The sequence below is a fragment of the Rhinatrema bivittatum genome, chromosome 2 (genome assembly GCF_901001135.1).
Source record: "Rhinatrema bivittatum chromosome 2, aRhiBiv1.1, whole genome shotgun sequence".
NCBI classification, from domain to species: domain Eukaryota; kingdom Metazoa; phylum Chordata; class Amphibia; order Gymnophiona; family Rhinatrematidae; genus Rhinatrema; species Rhinatrema bivittatum.
The window spans coordinates 49,635,646-49,662,860 of NC_042616.1; the positions used below are offsets into that span (position 1 = coordinate 49,635,646).

Sequence of the window (27,215 nt, forward strand, 5' to 3'; positions counted from 1 at the left end):
CAATGGTATATCAAGCCCAGCATCTTGTTTCCAACAGTGGACAATCCAAGTCACAAGTACCTGGAAAGTACTCAAACATTCGATAAATCACAAATTACTATTACTAATTAATTACCATAATAGCAGTTTATGGACTTTTCTTCTAGGAACTTATCCAAACCTTTTTTAAACCCAGTTACACTAACTGCTGTAACCACATCCTCTGGCAATGAATTCCAGAGCTTTGTTTTAAATGAGCTGCTTGCTAACTTCATGGAGTGCCCCCTGGTCCTTCTATTATCTGAGAGTGTAAATAACCAATTTACATTAACTTGTTTAAGTCCTTTCATGATTTTGTAGACCTCTATCATATCCCCCTCAGTCATCTCTTCTCCAAACTGAACAGCCCTAACTTCTTTAGCCTTTCCTCATAAGGCAGCCGTTCCATGCCCTTTATCATTTTGGTCTCCCGTCTGCACTTTCTCCAATTCAGCTATATCCTTTTTGAGATAACGGTGCCCAGAACTGCACACAGTATTCAAGGTGTGGCCTCACCATGCAGCGATACAGAGGCATTATGACATCCTCCATTTTATTTGCCATTTCTTTCCTAATAATTCCTAACATTCTGTTTGCTTTTTTTGATCACCACAGCACATAGGATATAGGACAATAGTCCCATGAGTTTTTTGTTTTTGTTTTTGGGTTTTGTTTTTTTTTGAGGAATGGCATGTTTGAAGGTAGCCAGTACAGTTGCAGTGGAAAATGATAGACTGAGGATGACAGATGAAAGGGATGACTGCAGGGAAAATAGAGCTGAGAAGCTTAGGTGGAAATGGGGTCAGACAAAGAAGTAGTGACGTTGGAGAAGAGCAGCTGGGTAGCTTCTTCCACTGTGATATCAGGAGAGAAGGAGAGGATGGCAGGGCTGTAGTAAGCAGGTAGCACATGGACTCAGCAAAATAGCAGTTCACAGATGGGGGGAGGAAAGGTAAAACATGTCCTAGGCCTTCTTTCCAATCCAACAGGAAGTGTGTCCATCTCCCCCTGATTCCACTACCAAATCCAATCCCCTCTACCTCTCACTTCACACCTCCCCATAGTTTTGATTCCCCCTCAACCCCAGTCCTTTCCCCCAATCCAAAATATCTAATTTACCACCCTCCCTGAACCTCTCTCCACCATCTCCTTTCCATCAACAAAAGGTTCTGTTCTTAGCACCTGCCTGTTCCAATGCTATCAAATGGTGTCTGCAACTGATGATACGCATTAAATGGCTCAAGGTTTGGATAATTGCTGCTGGTAATTCTGACCTCACATGAGGAGGCTTGAAAGGTGGTGGGGGAGAGAAATAAGCATATTCTCCTTCCTTGCTGGTCTACTAGCCTACAAAATTCCCATGTACAGGTGCATATGTGTAGAGCTGCTGAGTGACCCAGTTCTAGGAGGGAGATTTTAGGCCAGTCTTGGATTTTTGACAAACCCCATCCTGATACATTCTGATACCTGCAACGTGGATGTTACATGATAGACACAAGCACTACAAATATCACCATATACCGGAATGATTTGTATTGCATACAGGAATTCCGGTATATAAAAATTAAAAATAAATAAAATAAATAAATACTGGGATATAAGTTCAAAAACCAAGATTGAGCTAAAGTCTCCCTCCTGGACCTGGATTTCTGTATATGGGAAAGTGCCATAGTGCAATGAAGAGCTTCCCCTTGGCAGCTCTAGCTGGGCAGTTTCCAGTCATCAATTATTTTTCTCTGGCTGCACTGCTGTGGATTATCTGTGTGTGTCTATGGAACCAGCACCACCTGAAGGCCTTTAAAATCTCAAAAAAAACCTTCTATTTTATATATATACATGCCAAGTCTAATGCATTAAACATGAGAATCAAGTATCAGGTGGGGGTCCCATGCTTTCATGCTGTGATCCCTTCCTCTCATGCATTCGGCCGCCAGGAGCAGGAATGTCAAAATAGTGCGAGATCCTGGCAAAAGAAAAGAAGAGAGGACTGGCAGGGTCATGGCGGACCCTATCTCACTGCAGCCCGTAGAGAGGCCAGTAGAGCCATGGCAGACCCAATCCACTGAGGCCCAAAGAGAGGTTTGGCGGGGACCATGGCAAACAACATTTTACCGCATCCCAAAGAGAGGGGGAGGTGCTGAGAGCGTGAGTGTTTGTGAAAAAGTGAGAGCCTGCGGTGGGAACCAAGCCACAGCCCCGGATGATGACGTCAGTGGAGCACCGGTACTTAAGCCCGGGTCTACGTTTTGGCACTGAATGCCGATGAGCATCTCTTGCTCTCTTGGCCTTTTGCCCAGCCTTCCGGAGCATCTCCTCAGAGTGAATCCAGAGTTCTTAGAGCTCTTTGGCAGTTAACTGGACGGCTGGAGAGGGAACAGACAATGGTACTGGCAGCGGAGGGGAAGGCTGCCTCCTGTACACAGTCTTGAAGAGCAAAGCTCCTGTGGCAGCACTAACATGGGAATTGTGAGAAAATTCCACCCACAGAAGGAGGGCGGCCCAATTGTCCTTGCAGTCATTGGCGTAGGCTCTCAAGAAGTTTTTCAAGGTCTGGTTAGTTCACTCCGATTGCCCATTGGCCTGGGGATGGTAGGCAGTGGTCTAATCCAATGTGATTTTGAATTTCCAGCAAGGAGAGCACCAGTATTTGGCAGTGAATTGTGTGCCTCTATCTGAGATGATATGCTTGGGTAAGCCATGCAGGTGGAAAATGTGGTTGGTAAACAGCCAGGCCAGTTCAGGTGCTGAGGGAAGGCCAGGAAGAGGAACAAAGTGAGCCATTTTTGAGAATCGGTCGATAACGACCCAAATAGTGCTGCAGCTGTTAGAGAGAGGGAGGTCCACAAAGTCAGTGGACAAATGGGTCCAGTGTTCCTTGGGGGTTTGCTATGGTTGTAACAACCCCCAAGGTCAACCCACCAATGGTTTTTGCCATGCATAGATAGAACAAAAGTCCACATAGTGTTCAGTGAGGAGTTAACAGTCTGCTTGGGATTAGCAATCTGTTGTTATTTAGGAGAGTTGTGGGTGCATCCTTGGGCCGGTGGCAGATGACCACACCCCCGGGGGAAGATCCCGAGAGGGACCACCGGTCAGGCTCAGAGTATGGAGACAGACACACACCAGTTCTTTTATTAGACAATATACTGAACCACCAGAGGTGGCAGTAGTGAGCTAGAATGCCCGGCTGGGCTGTAGTCCCTCAGCTATTGGAACAGCGTCCCTGGAGGCTGAGCTGTAGAGAAACTGAAATAAAGTGAGTAGGCAGGGTATGCAGAGTTCATGTACTGAACCAGATAGTAACACTCACACAATGTTTCATAGAAACCCAGTAGCTGGAATGTATAGGCCCTCGAGGAGCAAGTACCTGGTTCCAGGGAAAGCTCTGAGAGAGCAATGGTAACTCACTGATGTAGTTGGCAGTGATGACTTCCAGGCAGAAGAGAGTACCGAGTAACTCTGGGAACGAGGGCCCTCGAGGAGCAAGTACCGGTTCCAGACTGTCACCTGAAAAAAAAGGAGAGAGCGAGGCCCCCGAGGAGCGGGTACCCCTTTAGTAAGTCCGAGGAGGCAGAGTAGCTTGGAAAGTCGAAGCGAGTCCGAAGTCATTCCTTGCTATCCTAATCTGTTAGCAATTTCTAAGACCTTATGTATCCGTCGCGGGTGATGTCATCTTCGGGGGACGCCCCCGAGGTTCACGCCATTGCCGTACTTCAGTCGGGGCCGCACCACGCGCGCACCCCTAGGCCTCCAGGAAACATGGCGGTTTGCAGCATCCAGCTGGTCCGGGGACACCAGAGGACTTTGGCAGAAGAACGCCGCGGCAGGCGATCTTCCCACGGACGAAGAGGGAGGCGCCAAAGAGGTAAGGAGGGTGGAGAGAGAGCGTCGGGAACCAACGGACACAACACATAGACCCTGACATCTCTCTGCATCCAAGGCCACCAGTAATACTGCTGGAGCAGTGCAAAGTCTGTGCCCACCCAGGGTGACCTGCAACACAGGAGTCATGGGACCATTCCAATAATTTCTGTCGGAGTTGGCATGGAACGACCATCTTCAAAACACAGAAGAGGCCAAGAGAATCCGAGCCGGAATGATAATGTGCCTGGGATGATCAGATGAGACTTCAGCCTCGAAGGATCGAGAGAGAGCATCCGCCCGAGTGTTCTTGGATGTGGGCCGGTAGCTAACCTCAAAGTGAAAGCACGCAAAGAACAGGGACCATCAGGCTTGGTGTGGAATTAGACATTGTGCTTGGTGAAGATGCTCCCAGTTCTTTTTGTCGGTATATATATAGTAATCCGGTGTTGTGCACCTTCTAACCACTGTCACCAATCTTTGGGTGCCATCTTGATGGCTAGCAGCTCCTTGTCTCCAATTCCATAATTCCGCTCGGCAGAAGAGAATTTTCGTGAGAAGCAGCGAGGGTGGGGGACCCCCAACATGGACTGTTGGCTTAACAAGGCACTTATGCCCAAGGAGGAGGCATCAACTTTCAAGACGGAAGGGCATGTGGGATCCGGGTGATGGAAGCACAGTTCCTGGAGAAAGGCCCTTTTCAATTCTAGGAACGCCATGATTTTCAAAGGCCAGGCCTTGGTATTGACTCCTTTCCTGGTGAGCACTGTGGGGGGGGGGGGGGGGGGGGGGAGGCCGTGATCCAGGAATAATTGGGGATGAAGTGCCTATAGTAATTTGCAAAGCCCAAAAACCTCTGCAGCACGTGGAGGCCCAAAGGCTGGGGCCACTCCTGGATACTCCAGACCTTTTCCGGATCCATGTAAAAGCCGCTACTGAAAACAATATATCCACGGAAGGGTTGACTTTCCTTCTCAAAGATGCACTTCTCCAGTTTAGCATATAATTTATTTGTCCGTAGTCGCCGGAGAACCGGATGGACGTCTTGACGATGAGATGTGCGGTTCTTTGAAAAGATGAGGATGGTACACCACAATGGTACACCACAATGCACACATACAGAAGATCCCTGAGGATTTCATTCATCATATATTGGAACACCGCGGGGGCATTACACAGGCCAAAGGGCATCACCAAATATTCATAGTGGCCATCTCAAGTGTTGAACGCTGTCTTCCATTCATTTCCTTACTCTATTCGGATTACGTTGTAGGACCCGCAGAAATCCAACTTCGTGAACACTCCGGCCCCCTGGAGGCAATCAAAGAGCTCAAAAATGAGTGGCAGGGGTAGCAGTCTTTCTTTGTTATAGCATTCAAGCCCCAGTAATCTATGCACAGGCATAATGAACCATCCTTTTTGGACACAAAGAAGAGCCCTACTGCATGTTGGAGACATGAAGGGCCTAATGAAACCCCAGGCAAGATTTCCCTTGATATATTGGGACATGGCTGCGGTCTCCGGAACTGACAAGGGATATATCCTCCCTCATGGAGGGTCGGTACCTGGTAACAGATTAATAGCATAATTGAAAGTTCTGTGAGAAGGCAGTGTTTTGGCTTTATTCTTGGAGAACACATCTGCATATTCCACTTACTGCAGAGGCAATCCCAATGAGGTCATGGCCAGTGGCACAGCTGGCGGGGACTTGATTCAAAGAAGGCAGGAATCATGGCACTGGACCCCCCATCTCATCAACTGAAGCAAGCCCCAGTAATATTGAGGAGAGTGGAGCTGCAGCCAGGATAGCCCTAACACAATGAGATTTACAGCATTCTTGGTAATGTGGAAGGTTATACTCTCCACATGCAGGATGCCGGTGCAGAGATGCAGAGGAGCCATGGCGGTAGTAATCCAGCTTGGGAATGGTTCTCCATGGATGGAGGAGATAACTAATGGTGCCTCCTGGAGAACTGCTGGAAGCTTCAGATGGTCCACAAGGGCCTTCATGATGAAGTTCCCTCCAGCGCCTGAGTTGACCAGCACTAGTGTGGGGAACTCGTGGCCATCCACGGTGATAGCCACTGGAAGGGTAAGTTGGGGAGCAGGGGTAGTAAAGCCTAGGATCATCTCCCCACTGGCTCCTAGGCTTGCCAGTTTCCCAGCTTCTAAGGACAGTGTGCCAACCGGTATCCCGTCCTGGAATAGTAGAAGCAGAGCCCCAAAGCATGGCGATGGAGCCCCTTCTCTGGAGAAAGGCAATTCTGTCCAAGCTGCATAGGTTCCTCAGGCTGCGTAGTGGTAGGAGCTGTTGCCGGTACGGTAGACAAAGGGCGAGAAAAGGTCAGAGCCAGCACCACTTGCCTCCGCAAGGGTCGCAGTTCCCAGGCCTACTGCTGGAGGCAACAATCGATCCTCCTGCCCATATCAATGAGTGAATCCAGAGACTCGGGAAGTTCCTGTGTGGCCAGCTCTTCTTTCACCTGGGAGGATAGCCCTTCCAAGAAGATACTCCTGAGACTATCCTCTCTCCACTTTAACTCAGTGGAGTGTCGCTAGGAAATTGCTCTGGGTGAAACAAAAAATGCATAAAACACTAATTCAAGAATCTGCGACACTACATAGGGTCTCCTGCGTACCAAGGAGGAACCGGGAGGCATACCAAGGGTGCAGCCATTGTAGCTGCTGACACTGCAGGAGGTGGAGTGATCATGGAAACTGCGGTGACATCGAGGCAGGCACTAAAGGCGCTCCATGGAATTCATCAAGAGTTCCAGGAATTGTTGCTGCTGCTGAATCTTCTGTGCCAGGCCGGGAATGGCCTGGAGGCCATGAGATCTGCTAGGTCCATGGCCTCGGCAATCTGTTGCAGAAGTGGATCCTTGGGCCGACGTGAGGTTAGCGCTACCCATAGGAAGGAGCCCTTCAGCTCCTCACCGTTTGCAGGCGCTGCTGGCTGGAGCAGAGGTCCAATAGGAACTTCATCAGTACTAGCACATGTTCCCATCAGGCTGAGCCCTTGGATGCCGGGGCCAGATGAACTTAGGCGTGGGCCTCTGTGCAGGGAGGAATCCATGGGCAAAGAGACAGTAGGCCAGCAAGAGGAAAGAAGGTCAGTTCAGGCAGAGGTTGCTGCCAGCAGCAGACAGCAAGGTGAGAAGGAGGCCGAGGTCAGGGCAGGCAGCATTCAGGAAGACAAGAGGCAAGCAGAGGTCACAAGGCAGACAGCAGTCCACTAGATCAAGAAGACCTCTGAAGTCAAGCAAAGAATCCACTCTGAAGATGAAGCCAAGGGTATGAGCCAAGGGTATGAGCCAAGGTCAAGCTGAGAGGTCAATCTGAGGGAAGGAAGGCAAGGTCAGAACAGCAGGAAGACACTGAACACAGAAGAGAGTCCAAGAGACATGGACGCAGGAACTCCAAAGACACAGGAACACGAAGGTAAGGTACTGGAACAGAAGCAGGATCAGGAACCAGGAACATTGTGGCAAACAGTGACTCTGAGGAGTCTGACCTATTGCCAAGATGTCAGAGACAGGGCAGAGCAGGCCTTAAAAAGTGGAAGGCCTGTAACGTCATTCCCGGGCGCCGTGGAGGATTGCACGTCGCAGGCCTTTTAAATGAGCTCAAGCTATGCACACCCCTAGGGACGCCCTGCCTAGCTGAGCGGTGTCCCTAGAGTGGTGCGTCAGGTCTGTGCGGCGGCCAGTCGCATCTCCAACCAGGGCCCAGGTGTGGTATTAGTGGGCCTCCTGCAACCCAGGGTGTGAGGAAAGAGTGGCCGGTCATGGGACAGACCTGTGACCGATCAAACACAACAAATAGTTTACTTGTGGTTTGCTGAGGGCCAAGCCCATATCCAATACATATTACAACAGACCTAGTGCCATATGGGTTCCAAGCTTTTTTGAAGGGTTTTCTGCTTGGCACCTAAGCAGTGCATGTACATATAATAAAAATATTATTTTAAGTGATATTTTTACCTCAGAAGACTGTACTTTGAATGTCCTTTTTCATACAAAATCAGTTATAAATGCATATTTTTTTATTGTGTGTGGAAAGGGCTGTGGTGGGGGGCGGGGGGCAGACTCAAGGCTCTAAGTTTTATCTAGGATGCCTAATCCCCTTGCAGCAGCCCTGTCAAGTGCCCCACACAGAAAGTGTACATGGAAAGAAAGAGGAGGCCATAGCAGCAGCTGGGGCCACACACAGGCAGCAACAGAAAATAGACAGTAGGAGACTGGGAGCTGGAGGGGCTTTAGTGATTCTCCAAATTGCTGCCTATAGCAGTCTCTGACTGTGTTTACTGTCCTCTAACAGGGAAAACACCATCTGCCTCCAATGGTACAGAAAGCAACCCACATTTATACCCTAGACACCGCGCCTGAAAAATTTCACTTTCTGGGTGAGTCCGACCACCCTTGGCATCTATGTATATTATGAACATGTTCTTTACTGACAGTTTTCCAGGTTTTTACTGAAAACCTAACATTATTATGGGCACACATTATACCATGTCCATTTTATGTACAGCTGGGCGTACTATAACAAGAGTGATGCATCCCAACTGCTACTGCAATCTGCCAGAGCTGAGGCTGAGTCCCGGGCACCACAGACACAGGCCCGTCCCTCATGACTTTGTTTTTCTTTTTTTACTGATATGAAATCATTTTTACTTACATGGCATTTTTTTTTTTATCTGTTTGGCATAAATGTACTGACCATCGGCAAATCTGTTTGTGTCCTACTACCCTTGACTCAATCATCACAGAATCCCGTCCCCCCCAAGACCAGAGGTGCTTTAATGACACTAGTGAGTGAGCAGTAAAACCACACTGCCTTGCACACGTCCAGAGTGCAGGACCCGCATGGTCAAAACAAAACAGCGGCTAGAACGACCTCGGGCGGAAGGAGCACGGAGCTGGCCCTTTAAATGGTGCGAGGTGCTTGTTGCCATGGCAGCAGCGACTGTCGGTTCTGACTGTGCTTTGGCTGCGGCTGATTCCGCCCTAATGCAGGTGAGGTCGGGGTGATTATTAGGTCCGGTGGGGGCGGCTCCCAGCGCGTCCCCCCTTTTCTCGTTTCTTCTGTTCGGTGCCAGAGGGATGCTGGTTTTATTTTAATTCGTTTACATGCTTGCCTTACGCTCTGGGGTGGGCAATGGCAATACAGCCGGGAGTGGGGGGCGGCTGCTCGTTCCTTCCCCCCCCCCCCCCATCACGGATCCGTCTGCAAATGTTTTGGACTGAATGAGGAGGATGTTGGCTTGCTTTGCTTTTTTGAAGAAAGCATATGGGAAACGTGCATCAGTTTAAAATACATTTCAGGGGGTGATTAGTTCTTAAAGGGACGGCGCTACAGATGCGGAGTGTGCAGGGGAAAGCTGGTTCTTAAGGACAATACCCCCCACCCCGTTCCAATTCGTTTTCTTTCACGCGCAGAAAAGCGTCCTAATGTCAGAGGGATGCCCTGCGGGGAGGGGGTGTTTATTGTTTTCCCATTCGTTAGAAGGAACAAAGAAAAAAACAAAACGTTAATTACAAGCAAACCTCATCTTCACAGCAGTGCACTAATGAAAAGTCTACCCACAAGAAATGGCCCTCTCAGCTCATTCTCCCCAGAGCTTTCTAAATATCTGCTCATCCTTACCTTAATTCCTATGGCCTTTCTCTCCTCTCCATGTTGTGATTTACCCTTGTTTATTGTAACTTTATCGTTTCTTGTCACTTGTTACAGTTCATATTCTTCTTACACACCCTGTTAATTGTACATCGGCATGATGTGATTGTATCATGAATGCCGGTATATAAAAACTCTAAATAAATAGATCCCCTTTGCACTTGGACCATATTCCTCATTTACACAGCTTACTTACATCCCCTCTTCTACATCTCATCCCTTTTTTTTTTTACCCCCACCTCTCAGGCCCTGGCCTGTGCACCTCTCTCACTACATATTTCCACCCCCCACCATTAGCCCTTATTCTCCCCTCACATCTTCCTCACCCTTCTCTCAGCCCTTCTCCTCCTTTCTCCCTCTCTGTCTGTTCTGTTACAGCTGGGCAGCACTGACCGTTCTTATTTCAAGAAAGTCACTGAATCCCCAGTAAAACATACCAGGACTGGGTACAAGTAGCCAGAAGTGTAGTAAGTACTAAGTGGGTGCTGCCAGCCAATTCAAATGGCACAGAACAGGCCCCCTCTCCACAATCAGCAGGGAAGAGGTGGGAGGGAAGACATGGGAAAGACAGGGAGTTGATGTTAGGTTACACATGGAAATTCATGTGCATATCAACCCAAAGTGGGTGAATCTTAACTGAACACACTGGATGGGTCATTTTAGTCTTTATCTGTTATCATTTATTATGCAACTTTGTTACTGTGCAGTGCATCATCATTTAACATTCTTGTGCTTGCTGTCAGACTCCTAGCCTGCAGCACACCCTTCATGCCTCTTCTGTTCTTAGGCCCGGCTCTACAGGACATATACTGACTCCGCTTGTTTTCTCCATGGTCCGCATGTTCAGAACTCCACTCAGTGAAGGAAAGTAGGTGAGTGACCATTGCGGCCAACCAGCTGGCCCTCTCGCTAACAACGCACTGCTATCACAGGCTAGGACCAGTGCAGGGGTATTAGGCACCATAGGCAAACCTTACAGCCTTGCATGCCCCTTTCCTCTGCCCCCATTGCACCCTCTCCACACCCAGTAAAAAAAAAAACCATGTACATATGAAGCCATATTATTTCTCATAAAACATTTAAAAAAACATAAAGCAATAATAGTAAATCCATATTAATAAATAGAATAAATATTTCAAAAACAACTGACAAATAGGGCCAGTGCAAGGGTATTAGGTGCCCTAGATGAATCTTCTGCCTTGTGCCTGCCCCTCCCCCGGTCCAGGTCCTGGCTCTGGCCCGACCATATTCACTGAAACAAACCCCCTCTCTTATACTCGCTTAGGTTCCTTGTCTCATTCACACTTGCACCCTTACACAGGCTCCCTCCCTCTCTCTCACACCATTGATCTCTCGTATACACACAATCCCTCTCACTCACACACACACATAGAGGCACCACTTGTGGCTCTCTCAGCCGCGAGCAGGATGGGCTCCGCTCGCGGCCCCACATGACTGCTCTTTGGCGCTCTAGGCGACTGCTTAGCTTATTTATTTTATTTAGTTCACCTATTGGGATGTTCCAGTCCTGCAAATAGTATAACATCTATAACTCATTCAGTACTGTACATAGTTTCATAGTTCCTATGCTGCTCATAATGCTGTACATAGTTCCATGGAAAATCTGTTTGCTAATTTTTGTTAATTGTTCTCTGTAAAGCTTGTTTGCTATTTTTTAGTTCTATGTAAACCGATGTGATGTTCCCATACTAATGTCGGTATATAAAAATCCACAAATAAAGAAATAAACATCTAATAATTAAAAATTTGCCAAATGCCAATAAAATACTTAAAAACATCCGACGTATCAAAAACCACCCAATAATTGAAACTAAGACAGATAAAAAAAAAATTCCTCTGCTCTCCATACCTGGGAACCTTTCATTTCCAGATACCCTGAGATTTTCATGGATTAGGAGAAGGAGGAGGGAGAGAATTTTGCACACAAACTATCTTTCTCCTCTCTCTCATACACACACACACTCACACTGAATCACACACAGCCTCACTCATGCTCGCAGACACAGCTCAATCCGGGCCCAGATTTAGGAATAGGCAATGTAGGCAAATGCCTCTGGTGCCAAATTATGATAAGTATAGGAGTGTTGCTGACGCTGATGCCATCTAGGCCTGCACCCTTTCTTCTTCCAGGTCTCCTCCCTGCGGCAACAAGAATTTCCCCTAAACGAACACGGGGGCCTTTGAAATGGCGAGTGCACAAATCCCAGCAGGCCCTGCTGCTAGCACGGGTTGCTCTGATAACAAGAAGCCTGTGCTGTAGCAATGGTTGGAGCGCCGCAGGGCCTGCTGGGAGTGTGCACATGCTGGTGCAAAGACCCCGCATTTGTTTAGGGGAAATCATTACTACAGTGCCAACGGGACAGGACCTGGAATGGAAAGAAAGGGTTGTAGGCCCCCAAAGTGGAGCAGAGACGTGCTGCAGGACTGCAAGGGGAGAGGATAAGACCTGAGCAGCGGCCCTACACCTCTGATTTCTGAGGGAAAGGAGGATATTGCCTCATTCCCAGCCCTGATGATTTTTTTTTTTTTTTGGGGGTGGGGGGGGGGGGACGACTCAACCCGCACCGTCTGATTTCTGTGGCGAGGATTAATACCCCGCTCGACTCGTACCCTTTAATAATTTCCATAGGCTTCCCATTATTGCTTATGCAGGCGAAGGTCAGAATCCGGGCAGCGATCAGCGTAGTCAAGAACAGGCAGAGGTCAGTATCCGGGCAGCGATCAGCGTAGACAAGAACAGGCAGAGGTCAGTATCCGGGCAGCGATCAGCGTAGTCAAGAACAGGCAGAGGTCAGTATCCGGGCAGCGATCAGCGTAGACAAGAACAGGCAGAGGTCAGTATCCGGGCAGCGATCAGCGTAGTCAAGAACAGGCAGAGGTCAATATCCGGGCAGCGATCAGCGTAGTCAAGAACAGGCAGAGGTCAGTATCCGGGCAGCGATCAGCGTAGTCAAGAACAGGCAGAGGTCAGTATCCGGGCAGCGATCAGCGTAGTCAAGAACAGGTAGAGGTCAATATCCGGGCAGCGATCAGCGTAGTCAAGAACAGACAGAGGTCAATATCCGGGCAGCGATCAGCGTAGTCAAGAACAGGCAGAGGTCAGTATCCGGGCAGTGATCAGCGTAGTCAAGAACAGGCAGAGGTCAATATCCGGGCAGCGATCAGCGTAGTCAAGAACAGGCAGAGGTCAGTATCCAGGCAGCGATCAGCGTAGTCAAGAACAGGCAGAAGTCAGTATCCGGGCAGTGATCAGCGTAGTCAAATTTGGAATGGCAAGTTGTAATTTGAAGAAAAGCATTTTTTTATCTTGGTGGAGAGAATCCTTGTACCAGTCCCCCCTTCTTTTGTCACACCCTCCAACATCCTCTAACACCTAAATTGTAAATCCAGCTCTGGTTCAATCACATGCAGACACACAGCCTATTTCTCACACACATAAGCTCAATCACACACACAGACAGTACAGTGCCTCTCACACACTCAATCTTCCCCTCTCTCAGGTCAATCCAGTAACGAGTTGGTAGGAAGAGCTGCGTTAGTGCCCGGCGCACCCGCGGTTGCCGCACGCACAGTCCGGCTCACCTACTGCTCGATCCTGTATGTAAATAGCTTGCAAATGCAAGCTGCGTCTAAGAAGCGTCCGTGAAGCGTTAGGCCCGTGCAACCCGTTTTACTGTATAGAGCGCTATACAGCGCCTATACAGTAACCTGGGTGCACGGGCCTAACGCTTCACGGACACGCTGGTATCTGTCATTTGAAATGACAGGTACCAGGAAGTGGACGGTTCTCCGACGCTCGGGATTGTCAGCCCTCTCTCCCCTCCTCCCGAAGCAAGGCGCGAAAAGCAGCCTTGCTCCGGGAGGAGGGGAGAGAGGACTGGCAGTGTAAAGCGACGAAGCGACTTACTTTTTTTGCAGCCCCCCCTCCGGAGACGGACATCGGCGATGAGGGACCGCGGCTCCCCTCCCCTGCCTCCAGCTGCCCGCGAAGATAGACGCATCGCACGGGCGAAAGCGGCCCCTGTGCGTGCAATTGGCCGCTCAAGACGTGACGTCACGTGCCGCGAAGCCAAACGTCGTGACGTCACGTCTTGAGCGGCCCAATGGAAGTACAAGTAATAGCAGCAGTTTCCTCCTTCAGTCCCAATCACGGTAGGTCTCTTCCTCCTCTCAGCTGCCAGTGCGATACTGCTTTCTTCCTGACAACCTGCAACTGCTCAGATTCTGTCCGCTGCTCCCCTTGCAGCTCCCCCTGAACCAGTTCCTCATCGCCCTGAGCACTGTAGCGCTGTCTGTGGACACCTAGTTCACGTAGTACTTCTGCCAGCCCTGCCATAGATAGGCACACCAGCACCCTTCCTTCCTTCCTAAGGTGACGATCAGTCCAGGTTCCAGCCCCAGCTGGGGATCAAGGTGGCTGCCCCGAGTTCAGCTACGGCATCCTTGAAATGGTGCGGGGCAGAATCCTGCCACTCTTCAGTCCCAGAGCATCCAGATACCACTGCCACCTCCCCAGGACCTCTGGACACAGGTACTACACTCACTGGCAAAACTGGCAGGACAGTGGTAACGTGCAAGTGAGTAGCAGGAAGTCAGGGTCTGGAAATCCATTGCCATGTTACCCTGTTACTCCTACAGCTCCTCGGGGAGAGCAGGGTTGCAACTAGGAACGGGAATGAGGCCTGGTAAGGCTCAGACAGCGTACCTGGGAACTCTCTGTGTTTAACCTGGAGACTCCAGAAATTAGCTTGAATTGCTGGTTCTCCTGGTGTGTGTGTGTGTGGGAGGGGGGTGAGGGGGACAACACCAGAAAGCTCCGGGCAGGGCATGGTGGGCGTATGCCCCACCTGTGTTAGCTAATGCTCAAGCCCTCAGCTTCCTGCTCCAGTCACTCCCAGGCAGCTTGCAGGGAACAGGAGGAAAGGGGCTGGAAAAGGGAGCAGAGCAATTTTCTTTCTGCTGTGTCCCTCCAGCCTCACCCCTACCTTCTTGTTCCCCCTCTCAACAGGTAGCAGTGAGGGGAAATAGGTGGGGAGGGGGGAGGCTAGAGTGGACACAAGAGCAGAAAACAATTGCTCTGCTCTTACACAGCCACCTCTTCCTCTCACTCCCCTGTCCCACCCCACTTGCCACCTGTTGATAAGGACAAAAGGGGAAAGGCTGGTATAAGGAAAAGAGCTTTACTGTGGCACTTCATCCTCACCCCCTCCCCTCCTGTCTCCATGGTAACAGACAGCATGTTCAGGGAACAGGGGAGGAGGGGCAGGAGTAGATACAGCAACCCCCAGCTTTCTGTGATCTTAGAACTTAGCTGAGGGCAGTGTTCAGGGAGGAGGAAAAGGAGACTCAGGGAGTTGTAGTGATTTATGGAGAGAGAGAGAGGAGATAAATGGTGCAAGGTGAGGTAAGATGAAGAGGGGGTGAATACTTGGGTGGCAGCGTGAGAAAGGGTTAAAATTGAGGGAGGCGGGGAGTAGATGAATGTTTGGGGGAGGATGCAAGGAGGGTGTGAACTTTGGGGGAGGTGAGAAGGGAATTATTGGACGCGGTACAAAAGACGAATATTTGAGAATGACACAAAAGGGGCTGAAAGTTTGGAATAGTGAGGAGGGGTGAATTCTTGGGGACTGGCATGTCCCCAAGAATTCTCTCCTCACCTCCCAACTGAATGTTGGGAGGTGAGGAGAGGGTTGAATGCCGTGAGGAGCATAAGGGGGTGAATGCCATCTTCTCCTTACCGCTCCATCCTCTCCCTGCTGATTAACAGCAATTAGAGTTATGGGGGGGGGGGGAGGGGAGGAAAAAAAATACGTGTGAGCTCCCCACTGTGCGAATTCATGCCAATATCAGAATGACAAGAAGGCAAAAGGTCTTAAATATACCAAACAACCAGGCAGAAAATGACGCATGTGCCTTGAGCACATTCCATGGTTGGGCCCCAAAAGGAAGCATTATGACCTTAGGCGAGTCACTTTTTCCATTTCATCTTGCTACACCAATTCGGTCCACACAGGACTTCTATCTACCCCCAACCAGTAGATAGAAGCAGAGCAGACTTTTTTTTCTCTCTCTGACATCATCACCTTTACTTATAGGAGGTGCAGCATAGAAGAAATCCAGAATTCTCTTTCTCCAGCAGATGATAGGACTCACTGGTGGTGCAGCTGGATTTCTGGACAGACTCGGAAGCAGGACTAGGAGCAGGCCTCTGGTACTCCCAGCAGTGCAAGCCCACTGATCAGGGGCTCCTCCCAGTCCCAGAGGGGACTTGTTAGAGCCTAGGGGAGAGGGGCCTTCTCTTTTCTCTTTTAATTAAAAAAAAAAAACAAATTTGGAATGGCAAGTTGTAATATGAAGAAAAGCATTTTTTTTTATCTTGGTGGAGAGAATCCTTGTGCCAGTCCCCACTTCTTTTGTCATTCCTGCCCAGTGGCCTTCTTTATTAAAAGAAAAAAAAAAAGGCGAACAGAGCCTCTAAACTGATAGTACTCTCTCTCTTTCCTCTAACACCCTCAAGGGCAGTGGGAGACATTCAGCCGAAGCTGACCTATTCCCCAGGCGAAAGTAAATGCCTGCTGGAAGTGGGGATGATGTTTGCTGACCACTGGTTGTTCCTTCCTTTTGACTGTGGCTGCTCGCGTGGAGTATTGAGAATGTGGCCGCTGCTGCAGTACAGGTGGTTATAGGCGCACCTCCATCACCACAATGCCTTTTTGCTGGTGGAATCCCTGGAGAGTCATCTGAAAGCATCAGATCACGATTGCGGCTCTTGTCTCTGACCTAGGAGCTGTTTCTGAAGCAATGGTGGAAGTTCAGGCCACAGAGATGCCAGCTTTGGCGTGAACGGTGGCCATTTTGTTGCAGGCGCCCGCAGGCTGTTCATTGTCCCAGCAGCGGCCTGCTATTGCCTCCAGGATTTCTGATGGTCCCTCTTCTTTGTTTCCGATGGGGGAATTTTAAACAAGGCTCCTTTGTTGTAGGCCAAGGAATCTGGGAATTTTTCACATGATATTTTTGTTTCGGTTTCTCCATCAGGCATTTCGTGCAATCAGAAATCCAGGGGGGAAGCTCAGGTCCTCATTGAGGTCCTTCTACATCTGAGTCAGGGATCAGGTTCCAAGTAAGCATCCCAGGGGTGCAGCTGAGGACCCTATCCTATTGGATGAGGAACCAGGAAGATCCAGAGGATCATATGGATTCCACCAGCTTTGTCTTCATGGAGGAAGATGTGTCCAGATAAGGAAGATTCCATAATTCATCTTTTCCATAGAGATGAAAACATGACTTTGCTCAGGTGATTTCTCATAATTAAGGGAGTCCACAAGCCCTTTAAAGACTTCCCAGTACCTGAATGTAATCTACTTTGAAGTGCCAAGAAGCAAAATATAAAATAAATAAATAAACCAATTAAACCAATCAAACACACTCTGAAATAGAGGATATGGTGCTGGATAAGTGAAAATCCCCAGAGAGCCAGTCCCAAGGGAGTTAATAATATCCTGAAGTTGTACCCACTTTCTCAAGAGCCAGTGGTAGATGCCTGGAATGCCCTTCTGGAAGCGGTAGTGAAGACAAAAGCAATAAATGAATTCAAAAAAGCATGGGATAAACACTGTAGATCCCTAAAGTCTAGATTTGGAAATTAAGAAAAGGGTGCATGGAGCAAAAGCTGCTACCTCTAACAGAAGGCATGGGGATTACTACTCTTAACCAATTACTTACATGATTTTGACACATGGGAATTACTAACCTTAACCAATTAGCATATATGATTTTGATGCAGCTGCAACATCACTCTCCGCTTCTACGGCAGAGGGGGCAAGAAAAGGAAAATTGGATTCAGACAACCAATACTGGGCCCTGACTTTTACGATCTAGGGTACTGATACACAGTCTTGATGGAAAAAGTACAGGACTGCTTCTACGGACAATTCCAAAAGCAAAGCATGTTCAAGCAACAACATTGTATGAATTATCAGGAAGGCTGCTCACCATTTAAAAATGTTGCTATTATTGGTTTGATGGTTGCTTGGTTTTGATTTCCAATATTACAACCCTTAATATAAGGCTTGGGTGTAACCTGTATGGAGCAGCAGTTACTACCCTTAACAGAATCATGAGGATAACCTGCATGGAGCAGCAGTTACTACCATAGGAAGCTTGCTAGGCAGACTGGATGGACCATTGTTTCTGTTGCGCCTGGAGATGAATCCTTGTCCTGAGACAGTGAGGAGGGGCTTCCTGGTCGGACCCAGGAAGCAACTGCCACCAGGAGGCGGAGCACAGGAGGAGACAGAGGCTAGCTGGAGCTTCACCACTGGAAGCCCGAGGTCCCCCCCGGGTGGAGCCCTTGAGGACCCGGGCCGCTTGGACTTAGGTGGGCCTCGCAGGGTCTCCTGGATAGGAAGTATAGAGGTGTGCCACCAGGATCAAGGGTGCACGGTCGATGTCAGAACTAGAGACTTGGGGAATCAAGGAAGGCCAGAACAGTGTCTGTGATGACAAGGCTAGGAGCAGGGCCAGGCTCAAGGAGACGTGGTCAGTGATAGCAGAGGTCAAGTTCCAGAGGTCAGTTCGAGAGTAGTCAGCCAAAGCAGGGGTCAAATTCCAAAGGTCAGTCCGAGAGTAGCCAGCCAAAGCAAGGGTCAAGTTCCAAAGGTCAGTCCGAGAGTAGTCAGCCAAAGCAGGGGTCAGGTTCCAGAGATCAGATGTGATCAAGGAGGCAGGCGAAGGTCAGAATCCAGGCAGCGATCAGCGTAGTCAAGAACAGGCAGAGGTCAGTATCCGGGCAGCGATCAGCGTAGTCAAGAATAGGCAGGGGTCAGTACCAGAGAGTCAGTCCAAGAGATACTACCTGAGGGAACACAGGAACAGACAGATGCTGGAATAAGACTGGAACAAGCGATGAGACACTGAGGCAAACTAGTACACACATGGTGTCAACCCGATTGCCAAGGCAAGGAAGTGAAGGCAGGAACTTCCTGATATACTGAGCTCTATCAGGGAGCGCCGCGGAGCTAGGACTTGCCCCTGGCCCTATAAGGGACAGGGCGGTCCGCGCGTGCCTAGAGGTCGGGGCTGACACCACGGAGGATGCCGAGTCCCGCCGTGAGGCCTGGTGCGCTGAGGAAGGCCCAGCGACCACCGCCGTGGGAAGCCGAGGCCTCGAGCTAGCTGCAGCTGCAGGAGAGACTGATCCGGGACCTGCAGAGGAGTTGGGAAGGTAAGCAGGCCCATACGCAGGCCGAGCACAGACGGGGCATGCAACAGTACCTCCCCTTCTAGGCCTCCCCCTACGCGGCCAGGGTTTCTCAGGGTTGTCCCTGTGGAAGGCCTTGAGGAGCTCCTTATCTAGGATGTTGTGTGAGGGTTCCCAGGAATTTTCTTCGGCCCCATTCCCTTCCCAGGCAAGAAGGTATTCCCAGCGGCCTCGACAACGACGGATGTTGAGGACCTCTCTTACCTGGAGGGTGTTGTCGGGTTCTGTAGAGACTTGCGGAGTTGGAGGATCTCTGTGGGAAGGCCAGGAGAGCACGAGTGGTTTTAACAAGGAGACGTGGAACGTGTTATGGATACCTATTGCACGAGGTAATTGTAGCTGGTATGAAACAGCACCCACTCTATGAAGGACTGGAAATGGCCAATATATTTTGGTAAAACAATGTAACAAAGAACAGCGGCACTTGTCTAATCAATCAAAATCAAACACAAAAGACAGAGCAGAAGAATCTCCACTGCTGTGCAAACCTGTGTTAAATCTGAAAATGTTTAATTTAAGATGAAACCGCATCAGCAAGCCTGACGGCGGCAGTGCATATCACTTGCCGCCCGGACTACTCGTCACTTGCGGTGTAGAGATGTTGAGAAGGATATTTAGAAAATAGTCTTAAAGTATCAGCTGGTCCCTGAAAGTATACTTCAGAAAATAAATTCCCGACAGCGGCCGGTGTTTCGCGATACTGAGATCGCTTCCTCAGGAGAATTTTATGAATGGTAAGCGAGGGTGCTTCTATGCGGACGAAACCGTCTCAAGCGTAATTCCAAATGGGACAGCAGTCATCTTAAATTAAACATTTTCAGATTTAACACAGGTTTGCACAGCAGTGGAGATTCTTCTGCTCTGTCTTTTGTGTTCAATATATTTTGGTGCCAGGCAATGTGAGGGAAGTCGCAACCTTATATGTCGGGTGCTTAGCCACACCTTCTGGCCAGGATGTAAGAGTGGAGCGGAACGTCTGTGGGCATCGGTAGTGCGTTTGGAACGTTCAGGGGCTTGGTTGAGGCATTCCTTGACTTGGTTCCACACCTGATGAATGGTGTGAGCTGTAAATTGGGTGGCTGGCGACGGGACAGAGGAGGCTTCATTCGGTCCCACATTGGAGAAACAATTGCAGAGACGTTTGCGTCCAGGAAGAAGGTTTGTGCTGTGCACTTCTTGAATATAAGTACTCAATCAATTACCTCCTTTTGGCTAAGTTCATATTATTTGTTTTTTGTATACTTTTATATTAACAGCATAGCCCTGAAATTCAACTTTAAAAATACTCCTGACGAAGCGATACTGTGATCGCGAAACACCGGCCGTTGTCGGGATTCAAAATTATATTATGGGACATTGATGTGCTTTTGATAAACTGTGGACTTGAAAAAGAATTATTGAAAAAACTAGTAAATAAGAAACATACACGCCGCAAGTGACGATCAGTCCGGACGGCAAGTTATACTACTGCCGTTGTCTGGCTTGCTGATGCGGCATTCTACAATTTAAATATATTGTATAGTTGGCACAGCATTTATAAATCAATATACAGACAGGGTCTTTTTTGTTGTGTTTGGTCAATATATTTTGGTGCCAGGCAATGTGAGGGAAGTCGCAACCTTATATGTCGGGTGCTTAGCCACACCTTCTGGCCAGGACGTAAGAGTGGAACGGAACGTCTGTGGGCATCGGTAGTGCGTTTGGAACGTTCAGGGGCTTAGTTGAGGCATTCCTTGACTTGGTTCCACACCTGATGAATGGTGTGAGCTGTAAACTGGGTGGCTGGCGACGGGACAGAGGAGGTACTGGTAGTGGTAAACGTGGTTGTCGACCAAACACCACGGAGAACGGTGATACATCGGTGGCAGCGGCGATGTGGGTATTATGTGTCAACTCTGCCCAAGGCAGTAGATCGGACCAGTTGTCCTGCTGATCGTTCACATACGAGCGAAGGAAAGTCTTTAGGGTCCAGTTGGTTCTTTCCACTTGGCCATTGGCCTGGGGATGATAGGCCGACGTGAAATTCAAGGTTATATTGAACGTTTTACACAAGGAGTGCCAGTACCTTGCAATCTTATACGTAACCAACTGGAAGATATTTGGAAGACCACATTCAATACTAGGGATGTTCACTACGAGTACCTCATGATGCCCTTTGGTTTTTGTAATGCCCCCGCTGTCTTTCAATGTCTCATGAACGAGATCTTCCGAGATCTGCTGTACTCCTTTGTAGTCGTATACCTGGATGACATCCTGATATTTTCTAAGGATCTGGAATCACATTCAGGTCGATACTGTAACGTGCGGTTGAAGATTTCCCGTCTGTAACGTGCTGGGAGCGCACAATTCGGACACGTAAGGGGATCCAGCGATACAGTCTCCAGTTTCACGCGTCCTTAGCGCTTCTTAAAACAGACGCATAACCCTTTCCACACGCAGCATGTATATGATATGTAAATGAACGAATTAGCTGTATAATGAAGGAAATAGCTATTCCCTCCGATACTGTGACGCGCGCTCAGATTATCTCCTTTGTAACCCGCTATTTTGCCGCGTCCTTAACCTGTTAGTTTACCGCCTACCCTCTACTTGGTGTTAGTGTGGTGTTAGTGTGGTGTTCGAAAATTAAAACAGGAATAAAGTGTAAAAAATGGGGGTAAAACCAGTAAAGTGTAAAAAACATTGCAGCGTAAGTTGTTTATATATATATGTATAAATACCTGTCACTTTCCTGTCACTTTCCAAATCCCCCAGGCGTGCGGTCATCGAGGCAGCGGCGGGAGCCGGCGGGCGGATGGGCGCCCGTTCATCCAGGCGGCGGCGGCGGGAGCCGGCGAGCGGGTGGGCGCACGTTGGATCCAGGCGGCGGTGGGAGCCGGCAGGCGGGTGGGCGCGTGTTCGATCCAGGCCGCGGCCGGGTGGGCGTGCATTCATCCAGGCAGAGGGAGCCGGCGGCGAAAGCGGCCCCCAGCTCCCTCTGCCTGGATGAATGCACGCCCACCCGGCCGCCTTGAGCGCCGAAATCGGGAGGCGAGGAGAAGGGAGAAGGGACTACCGTAGCAGGCCCGAGCCTTGCTACTTTTTCGATTTTGGTTTTTTTTGCTTCGGGAGGAGGGGACAGGACTGGGGCTGCACCGGAGACCGGACGGGGCCAGGGCAGGTAAGCGGGGGCTGGGGGAAAGTTTGCCGAGCATCGGGGAACATAACTGTCCACTTCCTGGTACCTGGTACCTGAATTGACAGATACCAGTGTGGCCGTGAAGCGTTAGGCCCGCGAACCCAGGATACTGTATAGGCGCTCTCTACAGTAAAATGGGTTGCGCGGGCCTAACGCTTGCCTAAGGCTTCGCAGCCGCGGCATGCATTTGCATGCAATTTGAAGAGAGTATCGAGCGGTAGGTGAAGAGAACTGTGTGTGCGGGGAACGAGGGTGCGCCTGACACTGCCGCACTGTTTCTACCGTGGCCTTAGAGTATTGATCTGATTGTGATCACGTCAAGACCGTACTTCAATGCCTGAGAGAGAATCATCTCTATGCCAACTTGGAGAAATGCACCTTTGAACAAAACCGCTTACCCTTCCTAGGGTATATCATCTCCATTCGAGGATTTTCTATGGACCCAGAGATCTTGCAGCAAATTGTGGTCCTCGGTCCGATATGATTCCCCCCCCCCCCCCCCCACCAGGAGAACCAGCAATTCAAGCTAATTTCTGGAGTCTCCAGGTTAAACACAGAGGGGTAGATTTTAAGAGGCGCGCGAACAGCCTACTTTTGCTTGCGCATCAGACTCAAGCAAAAGTACGCTGGATTTTAGTAGATACGCGCGGAGCCGCGCGTATCCACTAAAATCCTGGATCGGCGCGCGCAAGGCTATCGATTTTGTATAGCCTGCGCGCGCCGAGCCGCGCTGCCTCCCCCCGTTCCCTCCAAGGCCGCTCCGAAATCGGAGCGGCCTTGGAGGGAACTTTCCTTTGCCCTCCCCTCACCTTACCCTCCCTTCCCCTACCTAACCCACCCACCCGGCCCTGTCTACACCCCCCCCTTACCGTTGTCGGGGGATTTACGCCTCCCGGAGGGAGACGTAAATCCCCGCGCGCCAGCGGGCCTGCTGCGCGCCGGGCCGCGACCTGGGGGCGGGTACGGAGGGCGCGGCCCCGCCCCCGGGCCGTAGCCACGCCCCGTACCCGCCCCCAAAACGCGGCCGACACGCCCCCGAAACGCCGCGTCGACCGGGCCCGCCCCCCGACACGCCCCCGACACGCCCCCCTCCGAAAACCCCGGGACGTACGCGAGTCCCGGGGTCTGCGCGCGCCGGTAGGCCTATGTAAAATAGGCTTACCGGCGCGCAGGGCCCTGCTCGCCGAAATCCGCCCGGTTTTGGGCGGATTTAGGCGAGCAGGGCGCTGAAAATCCGCCCCAGAGAGTTCCCAGGTACGCTGTCTGAGCCTTACCAGGCCTCATTCCCATTCCTAGTTGCAACCCTGCTCTCCCCGAGGAGCTGTAGGAGTAACAGGGTAACATGGCAATAGATTTCCAGACCTTGACTTCCCGCTACTCACTTGCACGTTACCCCTGTCCTGCCAGTTTTGCCAGTGAGTGTAGTACCTGTGTCCAGAGGTCCTGGGGAGGTGGCAGTGGGATCTGGATGCTCTGGGACTGAAGAGTGGCAGGATTCTGCCCCGCACCATTTCAAGGATGCCGTAGCTGAACTCGGGGCAGCCACCTTGGTCCCCAGCTGGGGCTGGAACCTGGACTGATCGTCACCTTAGGAAGGAAGGAAGGGTGCTGGTGTGCCTATCTATGGCAGGGCTGGCAGAAGTACTACGTGAACTAGGTGTCCACAGACAGCGCTACAGTGCTCAGGGCGATGAGGAACTGGATCAGGGGGAGCTGCACGGGGAGCAGCGGGACAGAATCTGAGCAGTTGCAGGTTGTCAGGAAGAAAGCAGTATCGCACTGGCAGCTGAGAGGAGGAAGAGACCTACCGTGATTGGGACTGAAGGAGGAAACTGCTGCTATTACTTGTACTTCCAGAGAGGGGAAGATTGAGTGTGTGAGAGGCACTGTACTGTCTGTGTGTGTGACTGAGCTTATGTGTGTGAGAAATAGGCTGTGTGTCTGTATGTGATTGAACCAGAGCTGGATTTACAATTTAGGTGTTAGAGGATGTTGGAGGGTGTGACAAAAGAAGGGGGGACTGGCATAAGGATTCTCTCCACCAAGATAAAAAAATGCTTTTCTTCATGTTACAACTTGCCATTCCAAATTTGACTACGCTGATCGCTGCCCGGATACTGACCTCTGCCTGTTCTTGACTACGCTGATCGCTGCCCGGATACTGACCTCTGCCTGTTCTTGACTATGCTGATCGCTGCCCGGATATTGACCTCTGCCTGTTCTTGACTACGCTGATCGCTGCCCGGATACTGACCTCTGCCTGTTCTTGACTACGCTGATCGCTGCCCGGCTTTTCATGATCGCTGCCCGGCTTTTCATGATCGCTGCCCGGCTTTTCATGAAAGCATTTCCGGACCCTTAATGATTCACTTCCATCAAATGCAGCAACACTGAGCATCTTCTATTAAACTGAAACAGACAATACCAACCAATCACTACAGTGTTTTACTTCTTGTTAAACTTTTTATCTCTCCTCTAACTCTAATCCCAGTTAGAATAACCCCTGTTTTATTGTAACTTTTTCTTCTACGCACTTGTTATACTTTTGTAATGTATACTCTTACGTTTTAGCTATGTACGTTATAATGTATTGCTCACCCCCTTGTTTTATGTAAACCGACATGATACGAACTGCCGTGAATGCCGGTATAGAAAAACACAAATAAAATAAATAAATAAATAAATATTGACCTCTGCCTGTTCTTGACTACGCTGATCGCTGCCCGGATACTGACCTCTGCCTGTTCTTGACTACGCTGATCGCTGCCCGGATACTGACCTCTGCCTGTTCTTGACTACGCTGATTGCTGCCCGGATATTGACCTCTGCCTGTTCTTGACTACGCTGATCGCTGCCCGGATACTGACCTCTGCCTGTTCTTGACTACGCTGATCGCTGCCCGGATATTGACCTCTGCCTGTTCTTGACTACGCTGATCGCTGCCCGGATATTGACCTCTGCCTGTTCTTGACTACGCTGATCGCTGCCCGGATACTGACCTCTGCCTGTTCTTGACTACGCTGATCGCTGCCCAGATACTGACCTTCGCCTGCATAAGCAATAATGGGAAGCCTTTGGAAATTATTAAAGGGTATGAGTCGAGCGGGGTATTAATCCTCGCCACAGAAATCAGACGGTGCAGGTTGAGTCCCCCCCCCCAAAAAAAAATCATCAGGGCTGGGACTGAGGCAATATCCTCCTTTCCCTCAGAAATCAGAGGTGTAGGGCCGCTGCTCAGGTCTTAGCCTCTCCCCTTGCAGTCCTGCGGCACGTCTCCGCTCCACTTTGGGGGCCTACAACCCCTTTCTTTCCATTCCAGGTCCTGTCCCGTTGGCACTGTAGTACTGATTTCCCCTAAACAAATGCGGGGCCTTTGCACCAGCATGTGCACACTCCCAGCAGGCCCTGCGGCGCTCCACCCATTGCTACAGCACAGGCTTCTTGTTATCAGAGCAACCCGTGCTAGGGGTAGAGCACCGCAGGGCCTGCTGGGATTTGTGCACTCGCCATTTCAAAGGCCCTCGTGTTTGTTTAGGAGAAATTCTTGTTGCCGCAGGGAGGAGACCTGGATGAAGAAAGGGTGCAGGCCTAGATGGCATCAGCGTCAGCAACACTCCTATACTTATCATAATTTGGCACCAGAGGCATTTGCCTACATTGCCTATTCCCAAGCAAGGAGGAACGGGCTCCTACCTACTGTGTCGGGAAGCTGCACAGATATGGGCATGGGCTCTTTCCTACACAATGTACCTCAAGGCGACCTACTTGGTGGGCGTGGACAGTGTTCTGGCGGACGAGCTGAGTCGAACCTTTCATCCGCATGAGTGGTCCCTCAACCCCATGGTAGCGGACGCACTCTTTCAACACTGGGGTTATCCACATTTATTTATTTATTTTATTATTTATTTAAAAGCTTTTCTATACCGTCGTTTAGTAATGTACCATCACAACAGTTTACATTAAGGCACGAAATAGGTTTGGTTTATAAGTTAGCCATGGTGTGCCAATATTAGCGGTTACATAGTACAGTAATATACTCTAATTGATAAGTGGGTTGGGTACCATTTATATGATTGTTTGGATAATCATATATGTGTATCCTGTTTTTAATTTAATATTTAATTATGAGTAATAAAATCCATTTTTCTTTTTTTTGTATCTATAGGTGACTTTCAGCTGTGTTTGTTGTTATTCAGCGCTTTCACTGGACCTCTTTGCGTCCATCCACAACCGCAAGGTACAGAACTTCTGCTCGCTCACTCGCAGCTGCCACTCACAGCCAAGGGACACATTTGCCCTCTCGTGGTCCACAGGTCTCCTTTACGCGTACCCTCCACATCCACTCATCTCCAAGACTCTCGTGAAGTTACGAAGGGACAAGGGCTCAATGATTCTGATAGCCCCTCGCTGGCCACGCCAAGTCTGGTTCCCAATCCTCCAGGACCTCTCAGTACGTCAGCATGTTCGCCTGGGGACAGACCTGCTACTGATAACTCAGAACAACGGGCGCCTATGCCACCCCAACCTCCCGGCCCTGTCACTGATGGCCTGGATGTTGAAAGGCTGATACTCCAACCCCTTAACCTTTCGGAGTCGGTATCTCGAGTCCTGGTAGCTTCACAAAAGCCCTCCAAGAGATGCTCTTATCGCTCTAAGTGGAAAAGGTTTACGGTCTGGTGCACATCTATGTCCATCGACCCCTTTGCTTGTTCCACCGTGAAGTTTCTAGACTATCTCTGGCATCTCTCATAGTCAGGCCTGAAAACTTCCTCTATAAGAGTGCATGTCAGTGCGGTAGCCGCTTTCCACAACAGCGTGGGGGATGTATCGATTTCCACACATCCCTTAGTCACACGCTTCATGAGAGGTTTGCTCCCTTGCGCCCTCCGGCCCCTGCTTGGGACCTTAACGTGGTCTTAGGACAGCTCATGAAACCTCCATTTGAGCCTCTCCAATCCTGCGATCTTCGCTATCTTATCTGGAAAATAATTTTGCTTCTCGCTATAACATCCGCTCGCAGAGTTAGTGAGTTACAGGCATTAGTCATCTACCCGCCTTACACTAAATTTCTGCACGACAGAGTACTCCTCCGTACACACCCTTTGTTCTTACCGAAGGTAGTGTCGGAGTTTCATCTTAATCAATCTATCATCTTACCTACTTTCTTCCCAAGGCCCCATTCAAACCCAGGAGAAAAGG

At 49.9% G+C, this 27,215-nt stretch overlaps 1 protein-coding gene across 2 annotated transcripts in view; it reads left to right on the forward strand.

Annotated features, from left to right (window-relative positions):
- Positions 1 to 8,838: 8,838 nt before the first annotated feature.
- LRRC61 (leucine rich repeat containing 61) overlaps positions 8,839 to 27,215 on the forward strand; it is a 35,167-nt gene continuing 16,790 nt past the window's right edge. The window contains exons 1-3 of one of the 2 annotated variants that reach the window (XM_029588017.1): positions 8,839 to 8,897; positions 10,346 to 10,430; positions 26,182 to 26,253. The gene's annotated coding sequence lies outside the window, so the exon portion shown is untranslated. Of the gene's footprint in view, positions 8,898 to 10,301; positions 10,431 to 26,181; positions 26,254 to 27,215 lie in introns of both variants that reach the window. The other variant, XM_029588018.1, reaches the window with a different exon arrangement.